General features: G+C 40.5%; 1 long non-coding RNA gene across 1 annotated transcript in view; it reads right to left on the bottom strand.

The window, feature by feature from the left end:
- Positions 1 to 1,854: 1,854 nt before the first annotated feature.
- LOC147655617 (uncharacterized) overlaps positions 1,855 to 22,381 on the bottom strand; it is a 35,574-nt gene continuing 15,047 nt past the window's right edge. The window contains exons 2-3 of the long non-coding RNA XR_015289376.1: positions 19,854 to 19,926; positions 1,855 to 3,030 (exon numbers count right to left, since the gene is read on the bottom strand). This is a non-coding gene — a long non-coding RNA (uncharacterized LOC147655617). The remainder of the gene's footprint in view (positions 3,031 to 19,853; positions 19,927 to 22,381) is intronic.

Here is a 22,381-nt window from a genome sequence, read left to right as displayed (position 1 = left end):
TCTTTTTTGGTTTGGGTGCTACTATGCCACTTTTAAGACAAATCCTTTGCAGAGTATTTTCTGATAACTGCTCTTGACTCATTCAAAGTAGCACCCAGGTACCTTGAATAGCTTATTTGACCTAATGAGGCTTTAGCCACTTTGCCACAGGAAGTAAGGCAATGATATTTTGGGACAAGCTGCATTTTCAGTGTGACAAAAGAATATGACAAAGTCAAAATTCTGAAATAGTTGCAAGCATTCCTAATCCTACCATGCACAGCCTGAACAGCTTCCTTACATGGAAGTTTGGGGGAGACAATAATCAGGAGGGAAGTGATCAGGTTCACAGCTTGCAGAGGGAGAGATATAAAATAAGGTAAAAGGGGAAAGGGAATATTAAAATGCTAGCAACAAAAGGCATTAACACTGTGAATTAAAGGGTTTATCATCACACATTTTAGCTGAATGTTCTTTTCTTGCATGTGTAGAGAAAGATTTGAGGCTGACAGCTCCCCCACACAACCTTGAAAGATTTAGAATCCTCATTCTGCTCCGTGGCTACATAGCGGAAGACAGGGTGGCTGAAACCACTCTCTGTTTCTTTCCCTCTTAGGCAAAGCAGCCTTTGCCCTTACCTTCAGGAGGAAGGAGAGACTGGCCGATCTCAGGAGAGACCAACTGACCAGATTTCACTGTCATCCAACCCACTGGAGGGAATACTGCACAGAAAATGTTGACACAAGGGCAGAGGGAACATGGTGTGTCTGAAGCAGGAAACAGCCCAAACCAAGACAGAGCAGAGCCTGTTTCAGTGCATCATTGCCATGATGGATGCAATAGTCCAGCAGGTTGCTAAATTAGATGTATGTGTTGGTTTACAAAGCTGTTACACAAAATATTCAAGTGTCAACAGTTTCCCAAAATGAGTGAAGGTAGAGGGTAACATGAAATGCTTACGCCCTGGTCAAGTTCTCATCAGCTGAATAGGGAAAAAAAGAAAAACCTGGTTTGCATTTATGTTTTCTCCTAAAGCCACAGGCTAACACATCACTGTACAGCACTGACAGTTTCTAAAGTTATCATGAGATCAGCCATTATACCTCATCTTTGTTTTACAACTTTTTCATCTGTTTCATATTTCTTGGCTCTTTTACACGGTACTTTTAATAGAACTATGACCACCATGACTAGAGTACTATACTGCACAATTAGCTATGGATGGCTCATCAGCAAGAACACATGAGGAACACAAGTCCCAGCAGACTGGGAGTCTTTGCCATGGCAGATTTCAATCTGCACAGCAAGAATATGTGCACAGACATGACATGTGAGAGGTTTGCACCAACTGCAAAGCATGCAACTCTCCTTGACTCAGGTGGCCACATGGCCCATATTCATTCTGAGGAGTCAGTATGAGTGGTTTCTTCTGGGACTCCACACACATCTGGAGCCCAGCACCCACATGTAGTTACTGAACTCCTGAAACTTTTATGAAGTTGTTCCCTCAACTTAATTTCAAAACCCTATAGGACTAATTATTTGACCAGTAAAGAAACAACCGAATAATTCTGTATACAGATAAAAACTTTTTTTTTTATTTGAAAGTGACTTGCAGATGAAGTTGCTTTAATTTCTGTATTTCTGTAGGTCTTGAAAACTGTACCACCAGATTCTCCCTCAGTTACCTTTAATAAGGTAACTAGCACCATTAATCACATCTAGGTAAATTCAGTAACCTTGCATAGCAAGTCACACTCCCTGACATATTATTTAGCCACTTTACAATTTAGCTACGTAGAAAAGCTCGTATATGATTAACATTGGTTCTCAGGGATGGAAGAGCAATATTTTACATGATGACTGACAAAAAAAGAAAGGGAAAATATTTATTTGGAAAGTTGTACCAGACGAAGGGAAAATAACAAAAGTACATTGGAAAAGGGAAGGCACCAGTCACAATCATTCAAAGTTACTATAATCATTATGAAATCTATGCATGGAAACTGTAGACTGTGACTGACTCCTCTCACAGGCTTACAGGAACACACCACATAACAGAAGAAATAGGAGAGTGAAGAAACACTGAAGAGCTGCATCTCAACTTTTATCACCCTGCAAACATTCAAGGTGAGGTTGGACAGGGCTCTGAACAGCTTGATCCAGTTGAAGACATTCCTGCTCATTGCAGGGGATAGGACTACATGACTTTTACAGGTCCCTTCAAACCTGAAACAATCTGTGATTCTATGATTCTGCTGCAGGTCTCAAGGACATGGCATGATCTCAGTGATGGATAGATCTGATTATTCTGATTGTATTTTAGGTGTTTCTCTTACATGAAAAGAAAAAAGATATCTCTAAGGAATGTCAATATCATAGATCCTTATTAAGGCAGAGTTTAAATTATTAAATGGGATTCTGCACTCTTGAAGCATTTGTGAAGTAATTGGTCTCAACCTCAAAGCATCTTTTTTGAATGATTCCTGTAATGCACATACTTGTTTATCTGCTTTTAAAATCATACTGAAATGAACTGCATTCACTGGGCTTTAACAAATGCCAGGAAAAGCTAGACACTAAATTGTATAGCTTCATTCTTAAGGACATGTTTCCATTTAACATCCTGTATTAAAATGATTTTATTTTTACCTAGATGCTTCACTTCGGACCAGCAGCGCTGGAAATCAAAAGGAACATTAAGAGAGGTTTTCATCAGAAACTGTGATCATCTCTGTTTTGCTTTGCCTTTAATTACCGAGGAAAACCCGTTTATTTTAGTGAGTTTTTGTCATGCTGTTTGAAGTACCAGCCTGTCATTAAGATCCATAAGAGTGCAACAGAATACAGCAAAATCAATACCACACTTTCATTCAGGGGAGTCTGGTGTGTAGATTACTGTGGATCCTGGTGCTGTAAAAGTCTGCTGATCATAGTAACAGTGGAGTTGGCACACTGGTACAGATCTTGGCATTTCACCTTGCATATATTCACAGGTCTTGTGCACAATTCCTCTGAAGGAAGTTTGTCTCTTGACAGGATCTCTTTTCCCTGTGAAAAGGGAAGAGAAGAGCATGGTGAGGTTTTACATGTAGACATGTAGTATCCTTACTAATTCTGGTCAACTACAAAATATTTGCAACTTGGAAACAAAAAAAAATACCCCTTCTTTGTTCCCAGGATATGTCTGATACAACTCAACTACACTGAGAACATTCTGAGAACATCTACAAAATTAGGGAGGCAGGGGCATAATTTCTTGATTCCAGACAGGGACCCTGATGTCAGAGCTGTCCTGACACTTAGAGCTGTATGGACTGAGGTGCTCATGGTCAGTGCCAAAACGAACACAGGGTGTGAAATATAGCACTTAAACACAGAGGTTAGGGATGTGCTGAGCTGGACCCCTATGGATTGATTACCATTTCCCAATTTGAGGAGAGCATAGAGGAACATTTTATTAGAGATGTTGGTGGGGTAACACTGTAGAAAAATTTACATCTAGACAAGCAACCAGAACACCTGATTAGAAAATGACAAGTCCACATAATTCAGTGGGAATATATATACTGCTGAGTAGCTGCTTGAGATGACCTCCAACCATCCCACTGAAGGAAAAAGCTTGCCTCAAATCCTAAATTGGTTGAAAATTTAGTTTAAATTTTATTTAGATGAGAGAAGAATATTTCTATTTCATGTTGTTCAGCATCTATTTAGAGTTAAGCATCTGACTCTACAAAAAATAAACTAATTGATAATTACCAGAGAAAACCAACAAGTACACCTGTGAAGATTTCAGCTACAAGAAAAACAGGGCAAAGTATATAACTAATGACATATATTTTTAAAGTCCCCAGGACAAGGCAATCTAGCAGACTTGGCAAGTGAAAGTAAAGGTCAGGAATCTGACTGCATCATGCATTGATGACCTGCTTGCAATATGAACATGTTGCTTTAATGAATTCCACTGCTGGCACAAAAGCTTGGTACAACCAAACAAATGTATTTGTTTAGCACAGTTGTGGGCTTTTTTCTAAACTATTCAACAGGGCAAGTGAAAAAGAGGTCAAAGCATAAAATACAGAAGCATGTCATTTTCACTGGAAAAATCCAATCTAATAATTATGTTGCCTGATTGATCTAGTCCTGAATGTGTGAATGCACTACCTAAATTTATTTTCTATGGGTCCCCTTACATTTTAATTGGCTCTGGAACTCTTTTTCTTTTGCAGGAATAAAATTTAAATATGCTGTCATAATATCCCCTGCATAAAAATCCTTAAAACTCAGAAAAATCTTTTCAATACTCTTGTTAAACTCACTGGCAAGAGTTATACAGACACTCAGAAAATCAGTGTTTAAAGACTGACAGTGATGAGTACGGTCATGCAGTACTTCAAACCTGAGGTTCTGAACATGTCATAAACTTATTGGAGAGTTACTCAGAATTATTTTCAATTGGATCATGCAGATGTAAATTTGCAATGGCCATAACTTCTCTAATGGTGCAATGATAAACCCCAGACACACAAGGCTTATGTTCAAAGGCCTGATTAGCTAATATTTTCCACTGTTGCTACCACTATCCAAAATTAAACATGAAAATTATGGAAACACGTCCATACATACAGTCATGATCAAACAACTGCATAAAGCAAAAGATTTTAGTGAACTGGAACTGTCATAGTAATTGGTAGTAGATAGCCAGAACACATCTGAAAGACTCAGAAACCTGGATTCTTTCAGACAGATTGATTTATCATTTAAAACACTGATGTTGAAGGTAAAAATCTGAGTTGTTTCCATAGTAATTTTGAATACTGGGAATGTATTTCCAAAACTGGATATTTTTCACCTTCAATATACAAAACAGCCAGATTAAGATAAGGCCATGATGATCCTAATCAGCTAATAGTTTTGGATAGTTATCTATTTCTGTCTTATTAAAAGAGAACCTCTGACAGGTATTCTCAGTTCTTGATCTACAGACAGAGCCATAGTGATCTGTGGGTGTTAAAGCTTGTTTTCCTCATGAGTATGTTAGAAGGTAATTTCAGTTATTTCAGCAGATAGATATCTGTATTTCATAAGAGATAAATCTAAACCAGCACAACACAGATGTTACGTATTCTGTTTAAAGTACCAAAGCAGTGCTATGCTCTAGAAAGCATGATGAACTTGCTGCATTGCTTCCTATTTTAATCACTATGAACTACTGATGTTACAGGTCAAGGAGTCTAGGGAAATTGTTAGAAGCAATTACAGCTCTAATTTGCTGGAAATAATGAGAACTTCCATTGATTTGTTAACCGACAATAATAGTACTGGCACACATGGGCAGCTATGAGCAGAAATTCCAGGTGGGATGTGTTACCTGCTGTCTCATTTATGATAGGGCTGCCCTTATCACTCTGCACCCAACAACCGTGACTCGTCTCCCTGCTTCAGTTTTCTCACCTTCTATGTTTTGCACTCATTTCATTTCTTAGTAGCATTACTAAAGCTAAGTTCATCACATGCAGCCTGCCACTGTTGCTCAGTTGCCCCTTACATGAATGTCTTACAATATTTATTGAAGTACTTTATGCTAAGGAAGATTTTTTAAGACTATTAAAAGAGCTAAGAAGTGATTAAGTTTCTACACCTACATGGGAATTTTGATTTTGGGTGCTGAGTACCAACATAGATTAAAGAGATAAAAAAAGGAGAAGAGTGCAAAAAGAGGGTGGAACGACACACAAAGCAAAAAAGCAATTGTAAGGGAAGAAAAATCAGTAATTAAATGAGAAAGCAGAAAAAAAAGATGCAAACATTAATGTAAAGGTTTAACTGCCTCTCAAATGTAAGTTTCCTCAGATTCTGAAGAAAACATGAACACTGTCTGCAATTTCATGGGAAAACTGGAGTTCTTGTTACAGGCAGCTTCTCACAGTCCTGTGCCTTGGGGAGAGATGCTGCTCTTTTTCAGAAATGGGAGGAAGTAGTGTCTATCCCAAAGCAAGAGTTGACATAAAACATTGAAGGGACCACAGTCCAGGAATAAGAAGAGAAACCTTACAGTAAAACAGCAAGTAATGTCAGTGCTTCGGAGGGGGTCAGTGCTCATTAATGGGGCCAGACACTTATCCCTGGCTGATGGCTCCTGCACTCACCAAAAGAGCTGAAGATTTTTGCGAGCATCAGGTGACATTCCCTCTTCAGCAGCCCCTTGAAAACGTACACAATTGTTGCCAACTGCCCATACACCACAAAACTCCTCATCTCAAGGCAAACAATAGCTGGATGAACATGCTAAGAGAAAAAGGAAGAAGAAGACTGATGGGCAGCAGACTCCAGTATCCATGATCAGAAGGGGGATCCATAGAGTAGTGTCCTCATGGACTCAGCATCAGCTGAGATAGGAGAGAACTGGAGTCTGCTGGGGCAACCTAGTTTCTCCAGAGCAGCCTTTCCCTTAGGACAGACAGCAGAGGTACTTATTAATAGACAGGCAAATCCTATGGCAAAACTAAAGATGAAGCTAAACATTACACTTTTCAGGTAGAGAATTAACACAAATGAGTTAACAAAAGCCTGGTTTTTAATGGGGAAGAGAAGAAATATATTTTTCTACCCTTTTATAACTGTGAGGACAACCAGAAAATGCTTCCAAAATTGATACCATACGTGCAGATTAAAACCAGGCTGCAAGCCAAATCCTCCTCTTCAGTTTCACTGGCGGAGCCCAGCAGACTGCCACAGAGCTCTGCTGGAGCAGCAGGGAAAAGAATTTGACCCTTTGACTGCTGCATCAAAAGCAGCTAACTTCCCACTCTATTTGGTGGCCTCAATATTAAAAGTTACAAATGGCTTTGTGCTCAGAAACATATCGATTTTCCGCTAGAATAGTTATGTGCTGACGTCCTTCTGCCCTACTCTCTCTGAAATGACATTCCCTCTCCCCTGAGGCAGCATAACTGGCATTCCTACTGTTGTCCCTGTCTAGCTGGGGAGGCATTTGATTGTTTTGGTTGCTGATGAAGGAAGTTCCTCCCCTCCCCAGTCATTCTCCCAACACAGATAATCTGTGAAAATAGCAAAAGATGATTTTTAAACTGGGCTATCATTTAAATTCTTCGCTGGTCCATACCTATAGACTCAAGAACAAAATGTGCTCACCCATCATTTTCAAAGTCAGGCAATTCAAATGTCAGGGTTTATCTCATGACCACAGCTGGTTAAGATTTATTTTTATGAAACAGAGGCTATATACCGTATACATGAACAAGAATGTAGACTCCAGAATGAAGAATATACAGTACTTTGCAGTAAAACTAAACCTGAAAATACAAACCTTAAGCTTGCAATACTTCTTTGTACCATGAAATTCTGTATTCTCTTTGTAAGGACTGAAGACTAGAATAACTTACTCAAATGATAGATATAAAAATTATCCTGACTGAAAAAAAAAAACACAGCATGAAAATAGGTGTTTTGCTATTCTGCACTAAAATACCTTATAACTAAATCTGCTAAAGCAAAGCAATGGGAAGTTCTGTTGTTGTTGTTTATGAAGAATCTCACATCAAGAACAGCCTTCATATACAAACTTTATTTGTCCCTTAATGCTCTTGGATACAGACTTAGTTCAGGGCATTTCACCAAGCATTTTAAGGAAATGTAGGAATGCTGCTTGCCCAGAACACATACCAGCTGATGCAGAATTCCGTTTTCAGGTGATGAATTTAAGAAAATGGGAAAGGGAGGGACAAGAGCAGGAAACAGCACTTTGGTGTTCTTTTTAATTCTAGATCTCTGCTGTACATATAAAACCTACCTTTAGTTCCTTCTCCCTTCTCAGTGCTTCCTACCATCCAGCCCCTTTCTTTGCTTCAGCTGTAGCCCAGGTTTTTTCCAGATCCTTTCCACAGGCCTGACTCCCCATCTGCTTGCTGAGTGTATTGGTAGCTGGGGGGGCTGCAGGAGTGGCTTCTGTGGGAAGCTGCTAGAAGCTTCCCTATGTCCAGCAGCACCAATGCCAGCTGGCTCCAAGATGGACCTGCTGCTGGCCAAGGCCAAGCACAGAGGCTACCTTGGTAGCCCCTCTAGGATAATGTATTTAAGAATGGGTAAAAAATAAAGGCTGCACAACAGCAGCTAGAGAGAGGAGTGAGAATATGTGAAGGGAGCAGCCCTGCAGACACCCAGGGGCAGGAGGAAGGAAGGAGATGCTCCAGACACAGGAACAGAGATTCCCTTGCAGCCCGTGGTGCAGACCATGGTGAGTGAGACAGCTGTGCCCCTGCAGCCCGTGGAGGTCCATGGGGGAGCAGAGATCCACCTGCAGCCCCTGGAGGGGCCCATGCCAGAGTAAGTGGGTGCCCAAGGGAGGGTGTGCCCTGGGTGAGGCCTGTGCTGGAGCAGACTCCTGGCAGGACATGTGGCCCCATGGAGTGAGGATGCTGAAGTAGTTTGCTGGCAGGACTTGTGATCCTGTGCAAGACACACACTGGAGCAGCCTTTTCCTGAAGGACTATACCCCTGGAAGAGACACACACTGTTTGTGCTGTTTGTGAAGAGCTGCAGCCTGTGGGAAGGACTCACCTTGAGGAGCTCATGTAGGACTGCACCCCATGGGAGGCACCCCACACTGGAGCAGGGAAAGACTGTGATGAGTCCTCCTTCTGAGTAGGAAGGATTGGCCCAGACAACATGGGATGAACTGATCACAGCCCCCATTCCCTGTCCCCTTGTGCTGCTGGAGCAGAGAAGGTACTGAAAATCAGAAGTAAGGTTGAGCCCAGGAGGAAGGGAGGGGTGAAGGGAAGGTGTTTTATGATTCGGTTTATTTCTCTTTATCGTACTCTAGTTTGATTGATAATAAATTAAACTGATTTCCCAAAGTCAAGCCTGCTTTGGCTGTGACAATAATTGGAGAGTGATATCTCCCTGCTCTTAGCTTGATCCATGAGCTCGTATTTTGTTATCTTGTATTTTCTTGTATTTTGTAAGCAATGCTTACAATTGATGATTTAGCATTAGCATCTGGTGATCAAGACTTCCATAGAAGGTATTGAAAATAGTAACGTCTAAGAGCACCTTCCCAGTCTCTCCTTTTTTCCTAGCTGGGGCAGTTCATCATCCTTAGCAAGTGCTCTTCCATCCTCAGAGGGAGACAGCATGAGCTGAGGTAACGTGCCCTCTTATAACCACCACAGTTACAGTTTTTATGTAGGGCTTGAAGGAATCCAGAGAAAGGCAAAGAGGTTGATCAAACAGTTAGAAAATAGGACCTAATAGGGAAAATCAAAGGCACGGGATTGTTTATGCAGTGAAGAAAGAGATGTAACCATTTTCAAAATGTAAAGGGTACGTTTGACCAAGATAGGCAGCAACATTAGATGCTTACATATTATTAAAGTGCAAACAAGGGATTTAAACAGTGAGGAGGTTACTTATCCAAATAACTCAGAAAAGTTCAAGCCCTTTCATGAGCAATCCCATGCTCCCACCTGTAGCCATTATTTTCCAGATACTCTTTAGGCGACAGGCTCTTTCTGAACGGAAGATATGGAATGATTGTCATTTTATACCAAAGCAAAGTTTCTACTATGGAAGTCTTACCTGAGATTATTTTATCTTTATCCTTATCAGTTGTTCTTATCCTCATTTATACTATCTATGTGCATCCAGCTGTCTTTACAATCTCATTTCTTTCTCACCAAACAGCAGTATGAATAGACAGAAAATCTATATGTAAAAGGCAAGGGAGGTAAGGGATAAATAGAATGATCTAGCAGTCAGGTTTACTGTAATCTGTTGACAAGCATCCTTCCAGCTTTCAATTCCTTGGACAGCATGAACAATTCTCAAAAATCACAGTGGTGTATCTAAAGCAAATGGTACTTTTCTCACTGTATTTTTGCTACCAGGTCTGAGTTGATAGTACTGCAGTGTGAAACTACAAAATAAGCTTATGGGGATCTTCACTGTATTGATGGCTGCTCTGTTGTTTTTGAAAGCAAGCTGTCCATAGTCCTTTTGCCTGCTCCCCAGGTACAAATCTGTAGCTGCAAGTTTGGGACTGGGCAGGGATGATCCCTGAAAGCCTGTACAATTTGCTACAACTTAAGTGAATCCCAGTAATAGTATGTCTAAAAAACAATCTCAAATTCTAGAGCCATGGGCTCAGCCCACCCTGTCAAAGCACAATCTCACTCTCAGGCACATCACAGATGTAGCACTTCCTGCCTCCTCTCTCTACTCTGGAAGTGCTCACAGCACTGTTTGCAGTAATGGTCCTTGGAACAGTTCAGGCACCAGAGCCATACTATGAGAAAAACTCTGCTATTCAGCTACATCTGGCTTCTACAATGGGTAGTAATTTTTAAAATTAAATCAGCATGCTGAGGATGTGCCAGCTGGACACAGTAAAACATGGATAGCATTCTGTTGAACAAAGAAAGAAAAGAAAGATATTCAATGAAGTAAATTTGACCCTCAGTTTAAAACCACCCCCCCAAAAAAGCAGTTGCTTGCAAGGACATCTTGGAGACACTCTAAAGACTTAAATGTCTGAATTTTCTGGTTGCCCATGTGGCCAGATATGAATCTCAACTTCTAGCAGATAATCTGAGTGTAGGTAATGCATTCTAAATTATGTTGGCTACCCAAGAAACAAGTTGCTTTTAGTTAGGTACCAAACAAGATCAAATCCATTGGGAGTCAGAACACTCAAGCATTTTGAGAACATACTCAGAAAGAAGATCAGTGTTATAAACTAGTCAGGACTTCCCATTATTGTACTTTTTCCATTTCAGAAACCAAATTTTTTTAAGAGACTAACATTCCCTTTGACACTGGGAACAATAAGAGAAAATAATCATTTTATGTCTTAAAACTTTGCACTTGTCTCTAACAATAGCTATATCCCATTGTTTTGTGCATGCAAAACCATTGCCAGTTTAATATTTAATGTCTTTAAACAAATATATCAGGTTGTAGGCAAAGGTGACAGTTAGAATGCTCTTTGGTTTTGTAGGTAGTTTCATTCTTTATTTTTTAATGCTTTCACGGAATTCACAATATAGAGCGGTCATCTTTGTTCCAGTACAAAGACTTCCGACAAAGGACTCGAATTTTCAAGATTTAGACACTTGGTGAGAGCTCACTCCTTATGTAGGACACTTGTGGGATCAGACTGAGACATGTGAGCCTACTCCAAGCACAGAGCATTTAACAGAAGGCATTCTTAAGGTCAAACCTAATAATCAGAAAGGATTTGCATACAGCAGCAGGTGACTGCGAGACAGGCATGAAACTCAAGTGGAGAAATAAAAATGGATCACAGGAACACCTGAGACTTTTTTCAAATATGTCATACCCTCTGGAAAATCTGCCAGACATCTCACCTGTGTGCACAGAATGCCATATCCTATTGAGATTAATACTCTGTCAAAAGTATAACAAAAGAATGAATAGAAAAAAGCCACCAAAACACTTTGCATTATTTTTTATTAATAGGAATCACATATAAGACAATGTAAATATCTCAAAGTTCAATTTCTGTAGAAACAAAACAAAATAACTCCTCCCTCCCTATAACATCACATTTTGTTTCTTTCCAAAAATCCTGATATAAACACTTTTTTCAGCAAGCAAGCAGCAAGCCATCCAAGCACTGGAAAAGTTTTGAACCATGACAGTGAACTGATGTCAGCCAGAAAACAGAATTCATTTTGAATTAATAAACATGGAGGGAGAGAAGGTATTGTCAGTTGGTTTTAATCACTTACAATGAAGCAAAAGGGAAAAAAAAACGACTAGAAAAACCAGCATGAGAATAGGAACTCCATATCTTTTTTTCAATACTGCAAGTAATGTAGTTGTATTCTGTAGAACTGATTTTCAGGAAGATTTAGCATCCAAAATTTAAGTGTACCAGGAATTCTCTGGGAAAAAAAGCACTTCTAAAGCCAGGCCATTTCTCTCGTTTCCCTGTCCAAACACATTCACCTCCAGTAATATCCTAAAAATGAATAGCTGAGATTGACATATCCCAAACTTCGTCTGCTTTAATTTTTTTTTTTTTTTTCTTCTATATTGTGGAAGCCACCACTGAGTGACTGAAGATCAAATCTGTGTCCAGGTTAAATTTAATCAATCTTAGCATTAATCTCAAAGTTAACACAATCACTTTCTAGGAAAAAATAAAATTATTTCTAATACTGGGTCCCAATTAAAATAACCTCTCTGGCTTGAGCACCAACATTAGAGTTGAGAGAAAAAACTAATGTGCTTTGCTTGGCTGATTATCTAAGTCTTTCCACTGGCACCTTCTCAAACTGACAGCAGTGGAGGAAGGCAGAGGCAGCAACAGTATTTTGGGGGTCCCTGTCAAGATAGGAGATAAGAAAACAGCATGCAGTGCTATGGAAAAGGTTGAACATGGTCGGGAATCACTGGTGTATAACTGGTCCTGACTGAAATGTTTCATAAACATACTTAACTCAAGAAATATTTTGTAATTTCCTCAAATATGCCCCCCACTCTGCACACACACGTCTCTCATTATGGACTTTATATGCTCTACAAGTATCTCCCTTTCACTTGTACAGCAAGAGGGTTTTGACATGTAAAATCTTTGGACACTATTGCAAAGTTACATGTGTGTGTGGCCCTCCTGCCAGCAACAACAGAATATAGTTTACATTTAAAGAAGTTTTTTAAATAATACTGCCTTGACCCTCCTCTGGGGAAGGAGGAAGTCCCTGAAGTATAGCCCTAATAACAATTTACGTTGTTCTTGTTTGCGTGTATTTTTCTGCTGAAGAGAAATGCTAAAGCCTTCTAGTTGTCTTTTTGGACAAATATCAAGGTCCAGAGTCACCTCAGAGGATCTGCAGTCATGATGTTTTCCTAAAGTGGGCCCTTCTACCTGCCATGAACTCTTCTTCCCTCTGCCAGTCAGCCATCAATCCCTTTCTAAAAACAGTCATAACTTCCCTGCCTTTGCTCAGTTTGTTATCTCAGCTTTTTAGAAAGTACGGATAATACAGACAGTTAAATACCAGGAATCTCCCTTAAAGGTGATTCTTTGGCAGGTGCTTTTGGTTTTCAGCTCTCAGGAAACCCCTAAGAAATCTTTTCTCTGCCAGAGCTTGCCAAACACTTGCAGAAAACCATCTCTTTCTCTTCTCTTCTCCCCTGTCCACCTTAATCTTTCTACTCCAGCCCCGGAAGCAACTCCTTCACACAAGGAGATGAGTTTATTCCAGGCACAGTTAGGGTTAATTGGCCTGAAACTCTGCTCCCTTTTCAGCAGAAAGTCCTCTCAAACTTATTAATGCATTAAAACCTAACATATTTTAGGTTCATCCATTGGCCCTCCTTGTCTTCCCCACCCCCCCCGAGATGTAAACAGAACACTCATAATTTTTTAGGTTTTTCTGCCCTCTGCTATTTGGGCAAAGTGGGTAAGTGCAATGCAGGGGGTTAATTTTAATTTTCGGCCTCAGCCAATAGGCTTAAACATACACTTTACAACTTGCAGCTTTCCCCAGTGAGAAATGATGTAAATAACATTTTCTGCAGTCATCCGGGTCCTCCACAGTAGTGTTCAGCCCAAGAACCTGAGAAAAATGGAAGATGCCTTCATAGAAGAGAGAGTAATTATATGAAGAGATCTGGTTCTTTGACCACAGCTACAAGAGAATATAGGAGAGAAATTGGGAAGGGGAGATACACAAAATTCATGTTTTCAGGCAGAAGGATGGTGGGCAGTAGAAACAGCAAAAAGAGAACATGTACATTTTCTTTTGCTGGAGAAAGTCAGGAGTTCCAGTCAAACAAAGTACTGAGAAAGCCTATTCACAATGCACTAGCAAGGAGAACAGATAATTGGATGGGAGGAACCAAAGCTAGACTGAAGTTTGGAAGAGCTGAGCCCTTGGCACTTTTTCCCCAGAAAAGTGATGCATTCACATTGCATGTGGTTCTCACGAAACTGCTTCAGCTTGTTTCAGCTTGTGGTACTTGAAACAGCCCTGTACCTGGAGAGCCACAGTACCAACCCCAGCCCAACACAATACATAGAGCCTGGTCTCCTGCCATCCTTGCTCTGCCTACCCCTCTTCTACTGTTCCCTGCCCTAGTGTGTCGCTCTATTTGGAACGGTGAGAAAAATGACACCGACTCCCTTGTGAGTTAAACAGGAGAGTTCTTCCTTTTCTCTTTCTCTTAAGGTTTATTACCTCAGCTTTTCTTTTATAGACCAATATGTGAAAGTACAGAAAAGTAAAACTCCTAATGGTTAGTAAACTAATACATCATCATCATTGTTCAGTGGGGTACACCACCCCTCGACCTTCTCTTGCAAGAAAACAAGGAACAAACAGCTGACAAACAGCACCTGCAAGGCTGTCTTCTATCTCTGAGGATTGTTTTAATTCCTCCTTATGATTTCCCAGGCCACTTTCTCAGGCAAGACTGAGAAAGTTATGTGGCCTGCTTTTCCACAGGCACTGTGCTCCCTGCTTCATAGTTAGCATCCATACTAGTGCCTGTTCCTCCCACTTGTAAGGAAGTCTTCTCAGTCTGTTTTACAAAGGCTAATAAAGGCAGCAGTGCTGAATGGATCCATGGCTTCTCCTTTGCGTGAAAGAGCACAAGCACAAAAACATCAGGGAAGAGGCAGGGGTGGCAGACAGGTGAAGCCATGTCTATAGCCTCAGCTCCATTTGCTAAGTCCTTGATGTCCCAAGGAGATAGTTAGACCCAACCAAAGCAATGGGATGGGGCTGCACAGACACAGAAACCCTCACTATTTGTACATTAGAAAAAGAAAGGGAGAGAGGCTACTAAACTTCATATTTTCTCTGGCACCTTATGAACCCCAGGGCTAAGTGTAGAAAATAAATGCAGCCATGTTCTCAAATCCATGCAGCTCAGAAAGGGGACAGGTAAACATTGCTCACTGCCTCTGCCTCTCAGAAATCAAAGGATGGAGGAGGGAAGCTCCAAGGAGGAAGGCTCTAGGGCCACAGCAGAGAGTGGAAGCATGGGCAGAAAAATCTTGGGAGTGATACAGGCTTGCTTGGCACATGGCAGTGGCTGTGCTGCTCGGACTCCAGTATGACAGTTCTCACACTGTGCTAAGGCAAAATAAAATTACTGACTGACTCCTCTTCTGCCTGGCTGATTTATACACATGTAATCTTACAGCTGTCAGACAACATTACGAATAATCAGATCCTGACAGATGAGAATGTTTCCCCACGTCCCTTTCCAAGGGTGCAGCTCCCAATCAGTGGAACTCCAAACCTCCCAGCCTCATCATTAGCAATGCCTCTATTGAGCACTACCAAAATCTTAGGCAATATATTTTGGGTAAGTTCCAGTTCTCTCTGCTTCTGACTCAATCACTTATTTCTTCCTTTCTACTGTGGTCACTCTCCCACTTGCTTCTACACACACAGCCTGACATATGGCCTGAATTATATCTTCCCTTCTTTGCAGGATTGAAATCATCTCACCTGCCCATCAGCTGGTCATGGACCAGCCACCAGAATGAATCACCTGCCAGGAACTAAGATGGCACCTGAGCATGCCAGCTTATGCTGTAGGGATGGCAGGGCTAAGCAGACCCAACAGCTGCTTCCCTGTGGTAACCACAAAAGGAAGTCAGAAGGTAAATGATGACTTTATCTACTGCCCCAACAGATTCAAACTCTTTGAGAGAGACACCTAGCTTTGTTCCCCCCACCTTTTATTGTTATTTTTTTTTTAGTTCAAAAGATTTATTTTGGAAGATTTGCAACCAAAATAAAGTACTATAAAAATCAGAAACTACTGTAAAATTACTTTGTCAAAGTTATTTTATTTGTCCTACTCCTGTTTCTGTGGATGAGAGGGGCAAACAGAGCAATCACAAGCATAGGCATGAGCTAGAGCAGTGTGCAAAAACTCAGGGAGACAAGCAGCCCTCTAGAAAACCAGCATTGGGCACAGAGAATAATTGCTTAAATGTAGAACACTCTGGCTCCCTATATGAAGTGATCAGTCATGGACATTTTGGAGATGCACTGAGTTTCAAGGAAGGCAATATATTGACCTGAAAAATGAGGGTTACTGGCTTTACCAATAACTAATTCCTTGCAAGCTTGATTTATTTGCAAACTTATGTGTCTTATGTTACCAGATTCCTACAAGACTTGTGGATGTAAAACAGCGCAAAATCTACTTTAAGGATTTGAGATTTGCTATACCAGACTCAGATTCAGTCATCTATTTATAAATTCTGAAATGTTTGTGGCTAGTCTCATTTCAACAGCCACATAATTAAGCATGCTCAGTCTTCTATAGGGCTTAGAGCTGTGATTCAGGCTCCTAAGACCCATTTTGAGAAGACTGGAATAGTCTTGTGCATGCAAAGGTAAGAAGACGGCCATCCAACCAAGTGACTCAAGAATTGTGTAAACAGTTGACTGTTTGGACTCATTCTCAAGAGTCTCTGTCTCTTATCCTTAGCAATATTCAAATGAAGGCAAAACACCGCTGTTGCATTTGTCTCAGACTAAATAGATTTCAATCACTGCTCTACTGGGAATGCAACTAAACATTAAACAAGTTAATCTTCATCTAAATGGGTTGTAAAGCAGCTTTTCTCCATAAAAAATGTAAGCTACTTAAGAAATAAAGTGTTCAGGTTAATACCATGTCTGCATGTCTACATATGTCTCCCACCAAAATCTATACATTTTTTGTGGCTTGATAAGATTTGTCAATGATACATGACATATGTAGTAAGAGTAAAACACCATCACATGTCATCATTTCTCTAACGTTGATTCTTATGCATCACAAGAGCAAATTCTGCTCATAATATGAGGGTACAAGCTAGGTGTACAGTTTCCAGTGAAGTGTTCTTTCTGAATCACAACCATCTTCTGGCCTTAAAAATTGATTAAGAGATCAAGTGTGCTTAATAGCATATAACAAAGAGAGGATTTCACGACAGGGAGTGGCAACCAGACAGATGTGACATATAAATAATTTTTTTTTTTTTTTCTCTTGAGGAATTAAGCGAAACAGCTTGGCTCAGCTAGATTTTATCAGCTCCTCAGGTAATGGAAAAGGTGCATCCAGGAGATACTCAACAAATGGGATGCTTTTGTGTTTGTGATATCCACTTGTCCTGTATTAAGCCACCACAGTAACTTGACTTCTTTTGCTCTAGGGATTGATTGCCTACAAGAAATCAGACGGAAACCTTGGCCTAGAGATTGTGCTGCCATCTGGGAGCATGCTGTGGGGCAGCAGTCTGCTACTTTAATTACATCTATTTAAAAGGAAAAAAAGGGGAAAAAAGATGCTGCTGCTCATTAAACAGATTGGATCCCTCCAGTTTATCCATCTTGTAAGGCTACTTACATGGCTAAGACTGGCCCAGACCTAGACTGTAAGTTCATGTTGCCCTAATTTTCTGCTGACTTAAAGCCTTACCTCCCACTATCCTGAGAGTGCCAATATTTCTTACTGTCCTCAGTCTCTCAGCAGCACAGCTCCCAACTGTAAACAGGCTGTAAGAGCCCAGCTGGCTCAGCAGAACTGGGATCCAGGAATTGCTATCTGCTGTGCAAAAGCCAAAAAAAGCTTTGGGGAACATAACAGAAATGACCAGAGTGGCTCTCAGACTGTATCACTAGTCTGTTGCATTATTGAAATCCCAAGATCCAGTGGGGAAATGCTTCTAAGAAAAATTAAGGGGGGGGGGGGGGGGGGGGGTGGTGGTGGGAAGGAAGGGAGGAGGGGAAATAATCTCTTGTTTGCAGGCTCACATAACTTCAGGCTTTTTTACCCAGGCTGAAATCAAATCTGCTGTTTTGATTTCTGCATGTCAGGTACTGAAGTAAGAGCAGAGCACTTCAGAGCTGCATAGTGCTCTTTTCATGCACATACTAGCAGCACCCTTCTGTGCAACTCTCTTTTTATGGAACAAACCTATGCCAGAGTTGTCATTCAAACAGTCTGAGGAAAAGCATGATTAGATAAGGTATGGTCATATCCTTTTACAGACAACTAACATCCATAAGCTCTAACAATTCAGTAGACACCTAAAGCTTTTCCTCCTTTCCTGACTCAGTAGCGCAGCTCATTCATCGCACACAGAGTTTGTTTTGCCTTACTTTAACCATATGACCTACTTCAAAGATTGGGCTTTATTTTTGTACAGGTTTTACAGACACATAAACCCTCACCAAATCAATCTTGTCCATTCGTAATTCAAGAAACAAACAAACAAATAAAAAACACAAACAAAACAACCCAAAATAACCCAAACTTAGTTAATGCAGCCTGTAATTGCTCTAGAGGCAGAACCTTTACTGTGCCTCTATTGCCTCAGGCACTGTTTCCATCGCATCCTAGGAAGCAGTTTGAGACACAACAGCACCATCTACCGAGATGAGCCTCTGTAAATCCAAGCATGCCTTACCAAGTGTGTAAGAAAAATGGTATAATTAATTACCTTGTTTTTAGTTACAACTAGGAAACTTAATTAATCTTGCTGTGAAAACTCTAACTTCACCTATGATTGTCGCTTTTTGGCCTGTTTATTCTGTAGAAGAGAAGACTGAGAGGAGATCTCATCAATACATACAAATATCTCAAAGGCAGGTGTCAAGAAGATGGTGCCAGATTCTTTACAGTGGTGCCCAGCAATAGGATGGGGAGCAATGTCCATAAATCAAAATACAAGAAGTTTCACCCCAACATGGGAAGTTTCACCCACTGGAACAGGTGCTGGGGTAGTTCATGGATTTTCCCTTGTTGAAGACGTTCAAACCCCAACTGGACACATTCCTGTGTAACCTGTTCTAGGTGACCCTACCTTGGCAGGAGGGTTGGATGAGATGATCTCCAGAGGTCCCTTCCAACCCTAATGGTTCTGCGGTCCTCAAAGCTGAGGAAAACTGTTCCCAATTCAGCACCCAGGGTTAAGAACGAAATTGGTTATTCATCATATAAATGATACTTTGTAGGGGAGATGCTTAATTTGTACTGCTGAATATATAAAAACAAAAGGGGGAATCAACATAGCTGTTTCAACCTGGTAATATAAAAAAATCTCCTACTGAAATACACAATCACTTAAGCAAGTTTTCCACACAAGTATATAATTAAGATATCTCAATTTTTTCCTGGGAAGGTGGTCAAACCCAGAGGACTGGTATGAACCAGCTATTTTGTTGTCTATATTCAGGTGATTCATAGTTAAATGTCTGACAAATAGCAACCAGGTGGCATTTGGCTTTAGATACTACATTAGCTCAATATTTCAAAGCATTTTTCATCACCCTTTTATGATTTACAATGCAAATTCTCTTCAACCTGTATCAAATAATCATCCACAACTGTGGCAAGATGATCTTCCAATATTATTTTTTTTAATCTCACATACATAATTTCTAGGCACCCATCTTAATATGATTTGACATTGCCTTTGAGCCAGTGCCTAGAAATGCATTCTGCCTGGCTGGCTGCCTGGCTCATTTGCTTAAATCTGCTTTTAAGAAACACTGAAGACATTGAGATTCTTTCTCACTTAAACAAATAAATACAGTCTGCTTTGTAGAAAGCAGATAATGTGTGCTTCCTCTTCCTCTTTTTGTTCCTGTTTAATAGGGTCTGGAGAATGATTAAAGCAGGAAAAAAAAAAAAACCACAGAAAAAACCCACAAAAAAAGAAAAGTCAAAGAAAAAGTCCTGTACAAGGTTTTCAAGGAGGAAAAGCTAGATTCATGTTTACAGCAGGTTTTATGGAATTCCACCCTCTCTGCCCATTGCTCTTCTGTGGTTTGACACACCTTAGGATACACTATTAAACTGATACATACTGATATATGATGATCAGAGACATCCTCTTATGATGTTCAGATGATGTTCAGAGAGTCCTCTTCAATCAAACACCTGAAAATGCATGAAGAAGAAGAGAACCTGAGCCAAGAATGCAATCCCACCTGCTTTAGCATTTTCAGATATGTTGCTTGCATTTGTCTGGACCTCAGGTACAGTCAGCTGCAAATATGATTCTGCATTTCAAAATTCAATCTCACCCTACTATCTCACTTTCCCACCTCCTACCTGAGTTTTTTTTAAGCTTTGGATCTGTTTTTTTAGCTTTTAAGGACTGATCAATGTTACCTACATAGCACAACATAGTGCTACTTAAGTACCGTGACTACTTACATAAGTAGTAAGACCACTTAAGTACTATGGCACCAAAATGTCTGTAGCTTCACATAAAGCAGGGACAGCCAACAGTGTCTTAGGCTCTGTGAACAGGGTCATAGCCAGAACATGGAGAGGAGGAATTCTATCTGCTCAGCACTTGTGAGATTTCATTTTCAACCATCTGTGTCTAATTTTGGACCCCTGATGCAGGATGGGCATCAACAAACTGAACTGAACCGAGTTCAGGGTTTGGGGGTTGGAACATTGTCCTCTGAGGAGGGCTGAGGAACGAGGGCTTTTTCAGGCCTGGAGAACCAAAGGCACTGGAGAGGCCTCATGGCATTTTTCCAGTACATCCAAGGAGATCACTGAGAAGATGGGGACAAGGGCATCTTACGGCATCATTCACAGTGATGCAGTGGGAGGATGGAAAGCAGTGGGCGTAAACTGAAAGATGAGACCTGAGACCTCTCTATGGCAACAGTGGAGGAGTAGTAGAAATTACCTACAGAGGCTGTGAAGACACCAACTTCACCATGTCAGAGAAGTAAGTTACTGTCCCTGCATGCACCTTCCTTCTTTCCTTACTTCCAGTATTGTCATAGTGCCTCTTCACTCCTCGTTTTTACTTTAAATATGAACAGCAACACTTTTTAGCTATCCATATGCTCACCTGTAAAAAATTTAAGCTTCATGAACCCACCAAGTTTAAGCGCTAGCAATCTAATCACAAGAGAAAAACAAATTCACTCCATACTTCATTCAACACTTTTGCATATACTAATACAAACAACAGCAACACCACTTAACAATGTCACACAGCTGGAATTTTCCTGCATGTTTTCTTGAGGATGGGGATTAAAATATTATGACTTTTACAAATAAGATCAAGGTTTGGGGTTACCATATCAGGAAGCCTTCTTAAACACTGTACTGTTATCAATGTAAAATGACAGCATTATATTTTACTGGTGTTTTAGAAAAAACCTCCCAAAACTGAGGTGTAGCTGAGAAAAAAAATCCTGTCAAGCATCCAAATAGATTGTGGAGGGTTGACCTTGGGAGCAGGGAACACCTATTTGTCCTCCATTTGTGCAGAGCCTAACACAATAAACTCTTCATCCATGACAAGGGCTCTCAAGCACTGCAGCAACATAAATCCAAGGGTAAGCATAGTAGACTTATACTGGTGTGTATTACAAATAATGGAATGTGTCCCTTGGCAATAAAACCTGGTTCAGATAACCATCAGGCCCTGTATGCAAAAAATTAGGCATACAAAACCGGATCCAAGTTGAATACCTGCTTTAAAAAGATCCTTTAAGCCACATTTTTAAAGTTCTTCAGTTTAACATGGTAAAAGCACGTAAGAAAGAGTAAGTTTTGCAACCATGTGGTTATCCAAGCCATTCCCGTGTACAACTATTTCTTCTACTAGCAGCATCTTGTCTGTGCTAGGGACTCATTAAAACACTAGAAGATAACCATCAGGAAGGCGTACGTGAACGTCATATGCAGAAGCGGGTTTAAGGCCCTTGCAAATTTTGGCTCAAATAAGAGCAGAAATTTCGAGAAATTTCTGTATGCTGGTTAATGTTAAGGTATGTTTTCCATTCCTGAAGGATCCTGCCAAATCTAAGAGAGGGGAGAAGGGGGGAAGATATAAAGTGTTCATTGTTCCTGCTGAGTTTCCTTCTTGGGTTTTTTCATTTTATCTTTTAAAGGGAGTATTGTTTTACTTCAAAACTACTATACAACAGGGAAGAGAACTTGGACCCTTAATTCAGCAAGTGAACTTTACCCAAGTTTTGTGCATATGAACAGTTCCTGTAACTTTTCTGCAACTTTTTGCAGGTGCAAAATTGAGACAGAATAAGACCTTTTGTTAACTCAGATGTATGTACATAATGCTCTTTGATGTTTCTTTGGTCACTTAAGCAAAGCATTCACCCGACTCACTTGAGCATACTGAAAGAGCATTACTCAGAGACTTATTCTGTTTGCATCATAGTTATTACTACTACTACCTCTTCTCTTTCCTTCCTGTGTGCTTGGCATCCTGCACGGGAAAGGGCATCAGGGGAAGGGGAAGTGAGGGGGAACCTATAAAAACAGCAGTATATTTGGTGGGTGAGCACTGGAAGTAAGGGAACAGCAATGTAAAGGAATGATCTGGTTTGAGAACGGGCAC

This window comes from Cyanistes caeruleus, chromosome 1 (genome assembly GCF_971803275.1).
Source record: "Cyanistes caeruleus chromosome 1, bCyaCae1.hap1.1, whole genome shotgun sequence".
Lineage (NCBI taxonomy): Eukaryota > Metazoa > Chordata > Aves > Passeriformes > Paridae > Cyanistes > Cyanistes caeruleus.
Note: the sequence above shows the minus strand (reverse complement) of the source record. Positions and strands in the feature narration are given on the sequence as shown.